We start from the raw sequence: 6,824 nt of genomic DNA, 5'->3' as shown, positions 1-6,824 counted from the left end.
ACCGCAAGAAATGCAAAACTTGCGCCCACACCTCCCCCCTTACTTCCCTCCAAGGCCCCAAGGGATCCTTCCATATCCGCCACAAATTCACCTGCACCTCCACACACACCATTTATTGCATCCGCTGCACCCAATGTGGCCTCCTCTACATTGGGGAGACAGGCCACCTACTTGCGGAACGTTTCAGAGAACACCTGAACAGGCTGGGGCTGTTTTCCCTGGAGCGTCGGAGGCTGAGGGTTGACCTTATAGAGGTTTACAAAATTATGAGGGGCATGGATAGGGTAAATAGGCAAAGTCTTTTCCCTGGAGTCAAGGAGTCCAGAACTAGAGGGCTTAAGTTTAGGGTGAGAGGGGAAAGATATAAAAGGGATCTAAGGGGCAACTTTTTCACACAAAGGGTGGTACGTTTATGGAATGAGCTGCCATAAGGGTCTGTTTCCATGCTGTACATCTCTATGACTCTATCACTCTGATCAGACTTGTTTTAGCGAGGTTGATTGAAGGATAAGTTTGGTGTATATCTTTGCTTTATTATTGAAATAGTGCAGTGGATCATGCCCACCATTGAGGGCAGTTAGGGTGCAGCGAGCTGACTCATCAGAATGTGTGCAGCCTTCCCTCTGCACTTTTCTGAAGTATCGGGCTGAATCATGTGATCCGAATCATTGGACTTGATCCCATGACTCAGTCCGTGAGTGCTGCTCAGAGCCACAGCTGGCTCCTTCCAGCCCAGTGCTTTGTTGAAACAACAATAACAACTTGTATCTGTATAGTGCATCTGACGTCACAAAACAATCCCAAGGTTCTCCACAGAAGTGTTCGCGGACAAAAACCTGGCACCAAGCCACGAGAAGAGATATTAACTCAGATGACTAAAAGCTTAGTCAAAGCCATCGGTTTTATGGAGCATCTGAAGTAGAGGGGGGTGGGGGGAGAAGAGAGAGAGAGAATAATGGACACAGAATTGGTACAAATTTTTCATGGTGTGGGTGTCACTGGCTGAGTCAGCACTATATAGCTTATAACTGGAGGTGGTGGTGATGAACTGCCTTGTTGAACCTCTGAAATCCTAGGGATGGAGGGACAGCTACAGTACTGTGGGAGCGACTTCCAAGATTTTGACCCTGTGATACTGTAGTAATGTAGAAAAATAGGAGGAAAAGTAAATCATTCACCCCTTTGAGCTTGCTCTGTCATTCAACATGATCATGGCTGATCAGTCAACTCTGTACCAGGTGGCTCAGCGGTTAGCACTGCTGCCTCACAGTACCAGGGACCCAGGTTCGATTCCTGCCTCGGGCGACTGTCTGTGTGGAGTTTGCACGTACTCCCTGCATCTGCGTGGGTTTTCTCCAGGTGCTCTGGTTTCCTCCTACAGTCCAAAGGTGTGTAGGCCAGGTGAATTGGCCACACTAAATTGCCCATAGTGTTAGGTACATTAGTCAGGCGTACATATAGGGTAGGGGACTGGGTCTGGGTGGGTTACTCTTCGAAGGGCGGTGTGGACTTGTTGGGCCATACTGTAGGGAATCTAATCTAAAGTGTACCCTGTTCCTGTTCTCCCCCCATACCTTTTGATCCCTACAGTCCCATGCTCTACAGTGGGATCAGCTACATAACCTTTTCCCCATTTTGCTCGCGCGCTCGCTCTCTCTCTCGCTCTCTCACCCCTCCTCCCTCTCCTTCCCCTCTCTCTTTGTGTATATTGAATGTGCTAGTGTTGTGATTTAGAATTGAAGGGGAGGCATGCTGTGTGAGGAAGTCCTGCATGGTAATCTGGCTAAAATGAATCAAAACACGAATTGGTTTAATTTGAAAAGGAAAACTTTGCAAGGGCTCTGATGGGAAGAGTTGGGTGGAGGGGTGTGGGACTCCTCTGTTAGCTCTTACCAAGTGCCAGCACAGTAACAATGGGGTCAAAAGGCCTTCCTTAGTGTACCTGTGTGATTTAGTGATTGATAATGGTTGTAAGTGGGAGTGCATGATGCTTGAAAGCAAAGCTGCTTTCTGGTTTTGCGGCAGAATTAGCAAGAAAGTGGCAGATATTTTTTTGAAAAGTGGAAATGAGAGACCAGCTGCAAACAAATCGCAGACTCAACTCAGGAAAGAGAAGAGTTGACTGTGTTTGAGAGGTTTTCCGGTGGGAATATTACTGTCTTTTGAGGACTTTTCAATTGTGCATTTGAGTGAGCATTGCAGGCGAGGCTAGCGTTGAATGCCCATCTCTAATTGCCCAGGGGGTAATGTTATGAGTATATGGAAGGCAGAACATTGCTCTGACCATGAGAAAATGGAGTTGGCTGTGGAAGGCAGTTGGCTCATCATTTTGTTTGTTTGCATGTCAGGATTCAGATGTCTCCTCTTTCTTTCAAAATCTCAGGATTGAATCCAAAGCATCTAACATCGGCCATTTGGCACATTGTTGAAAAGTGGGATGCCTGAAAAGCACAGCCAGTCAGGCAGCATCTGAGGAGCTGGAGAATTGATATTTCAGGCTTAAGCCCTTCATCAGGAATGAGGCTTGGTGGTCAAAGGGACTGAGAGATAAGGGGGGTGGGGGAGGTTGGGAATGCAATGGGTAGATGAAAGTAGGGGTGAAGGTGATAGGGTGGAGCTGATAGATGGGAAGGAAGATGGACAGGTCAAGGGGGCGGTGCAGAGTTGGAAGGTTGGGACTGGGATAAGGTGGGGGGAGGGGAAATGAGAAAACAGATGAAATCCACATTGATCCCGTGTGGTCGGAGGGTCCCAAGGCAGAAGATGAAGCGTTCTTCTTCCAGGTGTCTGGTGGTTAGGGTTTGGTGATTTGGCACATTGACTGTGCTCATTCTTTTTAAAAAGTAGTCCGTCTTCTTTCCCCTATATTCCTGAACATTTTTCAAGTGTATATCTAGTTCTCCTTTTGGAAGTTATTGGCTTCCCCCATTCTTTTTGGCCAGTGCAGTTCAGATGGTGGTAACTCTCCGTGTGAAACGATTTCTCCTCATATGCCTTCTCTTTTACCATATAAGGTATCAGCTCTTGAAGAGTTAGGGGTGAAGTTGCAATCGACTTGGTTCAATTTGATGTCACTGTCTTTGGATGAGGAATCTGTCAGCCTTGTAGGTGACAGAATCTTGTAGGTGACAGAAGTGACAGCTGGCCCCTGATGTGATTATTCCCAACTAGTCAATGAAACTTGTAGCTATTGCTCATGTGCAGTAAACTCTCTCATTATGCAAGAGACATTCCGCTTGCTCAGTCACAAGTTATCAAACCTCTACCATTTTACAATAGGACGTAGATATAGGAGCAGAAGTAAACCATTCAGTTTGCTCAATTGCATGTGCTTTTCAGCTCAGCGGTTAGTTCAAGTACCCTTCAGGGCTGCCAGTCCTGTTTTTGGTTTATTTTGGTCAACCGAAAAGGTGGATTGTTGGCATCATTAGACCGCATTCACCCAGAACCTAATATGTCATGATTGTTCTGTGTCTCTGGTGACCAACCCTATTGCCAGTGGAAACAAAGTCTACTTGTTTACTTGTTCAAAATTTCCTATGATTTTTAATACCTCAGTCACATCTCCTCTTTCTTGGCTCCAAGGGCAGAAGTCTTGTATCTATTTTTGTCATTCTGTATTTTCTTTTCCCCTGACTGTTCTGTGTGTTTGATATCTTTCCGAAAATGTTGTGCCCATATTTGAACACCCTAGTTGAGTCAAAGCTTGCGACCATAGTGATTTGGCATTGCTTCCTTATCATCTTGCCTCTTTATAAAACCCAGGCTCTCCTATATTTCTCTCATTGCTGCCAATATGATATTTTAATCTGCTCACATGATGTGTTCATTGCTATCTTGGCTAGTGTTTATTGACAATCCCAATGTTGCCCCTATGAAGGTGGTGGGGGATGCCATTTTGATTCACTGCAATCCATTTGGCATAGCCATCTCACAATGTGTTAGAATCATAGAATCCCTACAGTGTGGAAACAGGCCTCTTGGCCCAATAAGTCCACACCGAAGAGTATCCCATCCAGACCCATTCACTTACTCTATTACTCGACATTTCCCCTGACTAATGCACCTAACCTACACATCCCTGAACACTGGGGCAATTTAGCATGGCCAATTCATCTGACCTGCACATTTTTGGATTGTGGGAGGAAACTGGAGGAAACTCACGCAGACACGGGGAGAATGTATAAATTCCACACTGACAGTCACCTGAGGCTGGAGTCAAGCCAAGATCCCTGGCGCTGAGGCAGCATGCTAACCACTGAGCCACCGTGCCATTAGGGAACAAGTTCCAGGATTTTGATCCAGTGACACAGGAGGAATGGCAATATAGTTCCAAATCAGGATGGTGTGATTTGGAGAGGAACTTGTAGATGGTGTTGTGCCCATACTTCTGCTGTCCTTCCCTTTCTTGGCTTTGGTTTGGAAGATGCTATCTAAAGGCTGAATTTCGGCAGTGCGTTTTGCTGCTATTGAGCATTGGTGTTGGAGGGAATGAATGTTTGTGATGTGGTGCCAATCAAGTGGGCTGATTTATCCTGGATAGTGTCAAGCTTCTTGAGTGTTGTCAGAATTGCTAGTTGAAATCTCTATTAAGAATGTTGGATTTAGAAGGTGAATGTATTATAGCGAAGTTCGAGATGGCAGAAAAATGAGTAGGAGGCAAGTAATAAAGAAGAGAGTCTGTAGGAAGAAGAGGAGCTGAATATTGTTTAAATGAAGAAAGACTGCCAAAAGTTGTAGCACGGGTTTAAGGGGGATATTGCTTGAATTAAAAGCAAGCATCCAAGTTCAGTCGGTAATGGGGAAGGCCAAATAGAATGTTGGCCTTTCATTTCAAAGGAAATGGAGTATAAAATAGGGAAGTCTGTCTAACACTATACAAGGCACAAGTCAGACCGCAAGTGGAATGCTGTGACCTGTTTTGGGCCCCTTCGTCAAGGCAAAGTATAGAGCGTTGGAGTCCCTGCAGAGAAAGTTTACCGGGTTGGTCCTGCGTGTGGAGTGACTGCCTTTTGAGCAGAGGTTGGGCCTGTACTCAAAGATTTGAAGAATTTAGAGGTGACCTTAATGAAACACCTGTTTCCTGTGAGGGGAGAAACAGGATAGATGTGGAGAGGTTGTCTCCTCTTAACGGAGAGTCAAGGACCACAGGGCATTATAAGGGGCATAAAATTGAAGACAAGTCAGGACGAATTTCTTCTCTGACGGAAGTGACTCTGTGAAATTCTTTACTGCAGAGAACTGTCTAGGCTGGGACATTTATTATATTCAAGGCTGAGACAGACAGATTTTTACTTAGTAAGGGGATCAAGGGTGATTGGGGAAAGGTAAGAAAGTGGATCAGCCATTATCTCATTGAATGGCAAGGCATACATATGGTCTCTTGGCCATCCAGGTAAGTGGGGAATGATCCATCACACTCCTTGTGCCTTGTAGATGGTGGACAGACTTCGGGGAGTCGGACCTTGAGTTATGAGTCAGTACATTGGGTTACTCATTGTGGGGATCCTCACCTCGAACCAAGCTGCCAACTTCAACCACTACAATCCATGTGGTGTCGTGTTTGCAGTGCTGTCAGGCAATTCCAGAATTGTGACCCAACGACACTGAAGGAACAGCGATATGTTTCCAAGTCAGGATAGTGAGTGGCTTAGAGGGAAGCGTGTAGGTGGTGTTCCTGTTTATCTGATTAGATTAGATTACTTACAGTGTGGAAACAGGCCCAACAGGTCCACACCGACCGGCCGATGCGCAACCCACCCATACCCCTACACCTAACACTATGGGCAATTTAGCATGGCCAATTCACCTGACTTGCACATCTTTGGACTGTGGGAGGAAACCGAGCACCCGGAGGAAACCCACACAGACACGGGGAGAATGTGCAAACTCCACACAGTCAGTCGCCTGAGGTGGGAATTGAACCTGGGTCTCTGGCGCTGTGAGGCAGCAGTGCTCACCACTGTGCCACCGTGCCCCACTTCAGAGACTTGAGCATAGTCCAAGCTAACATTCCTTAGTTTGTACTGAGGATGCAGTGTCATCAGAGGCGCTACCTTTCAGCTGCAATGTGTAAACAAAGGGCCCACCTGCCCCCTCAGGTGACTGAGATTCCAGGATCTTGCATTGAAGATGACCTGGGAAGTTCTCCCTGATTTGATTCGGAATAGTCAACATGGCTTTGTGCGTGGGAAATCATGTCTCACAAACTGGATTGAGTTTTTTGAAGAAGTAACAAAGAAGATTGAGGGTAGAGCAGTAGATGTGATCTATATGGACTTCAGTAAGGCGTTCGACAAGGTTCCCCATGGGAGACCGATTAGCAAGGTTAGATCTCATGGAATACAGGGAGAACTAGCCATTTGGATACAGAACTGGCTCAAAGGTAGAAGACAGAGGGTGGTGGTGGAGGGTTTTTTCAGACTGGAGGCCTGTGACCAGCGGAGTGCCACAAGGATCGGTGCTGGGCCCTCTACATTTTGTCACTTACATCAATGATTTGGATGCGAGCATAAGAGGATGTTTGCGGATGTTTGTTAGTAAGTTTGCGAATGACACCAAAATTGGAGGTGAAGTGGACAGCGAAGAGGGTTACCTCAGATTACAACAGGATCTGGACCAGATGGGTCAATGGGCTGAGAAGTGGCATATGGAGTTTAATTCAGCTAAATGTGAGGTGCTGCATTTTGGGAAAGCAAATCTTAGCAGGACTTATACACTTAATGGTAAGGTCCTAGGGAATGTTGCTGAACAAAGAGACCTTGGAGTGCAGGTTCATAGCTCCTTGAGAGTGGAGTCGCAGGTAGATAGGATAGTGAAGAAGG

The 6,824-nt window shown here is 46.2% G+C and overlaps 1 protein-coding gene across 1 annotated transcript in view; it reads left to right on the top strand.

The window, feature by feature from the left end:
* grk4 (G protein-coupled receptor kinase 4) overlaps nucleotides 1-6,824 on the top strand; it is a 118,964-nt gene that overhangs the window by 11,515 nt on the left and 100,625 nt on the right. The window lies entirely within an intron of this gene.

The sequence above is a fragment of the Chiloscyllium plagiosum genome, chromosome 2, assembly GCF_004010195.1.
Source record: "Chiloscyllium plagiosum isolate BGI_BamShark_2017 chromosome 2, ASM401019v2, whole genome shotgun sequence".
Taxonomy (NCBI): Eukaryota; Metazoa; Chordata; class Chondrichthyes; order Orectolobiformes; family Hemiscylliidae; genus Chiloscyllium; species Chiloscyllium plagiosum.
This window is presented reverse-complemented; position numbering and strand designations above follow the sequence as displayed.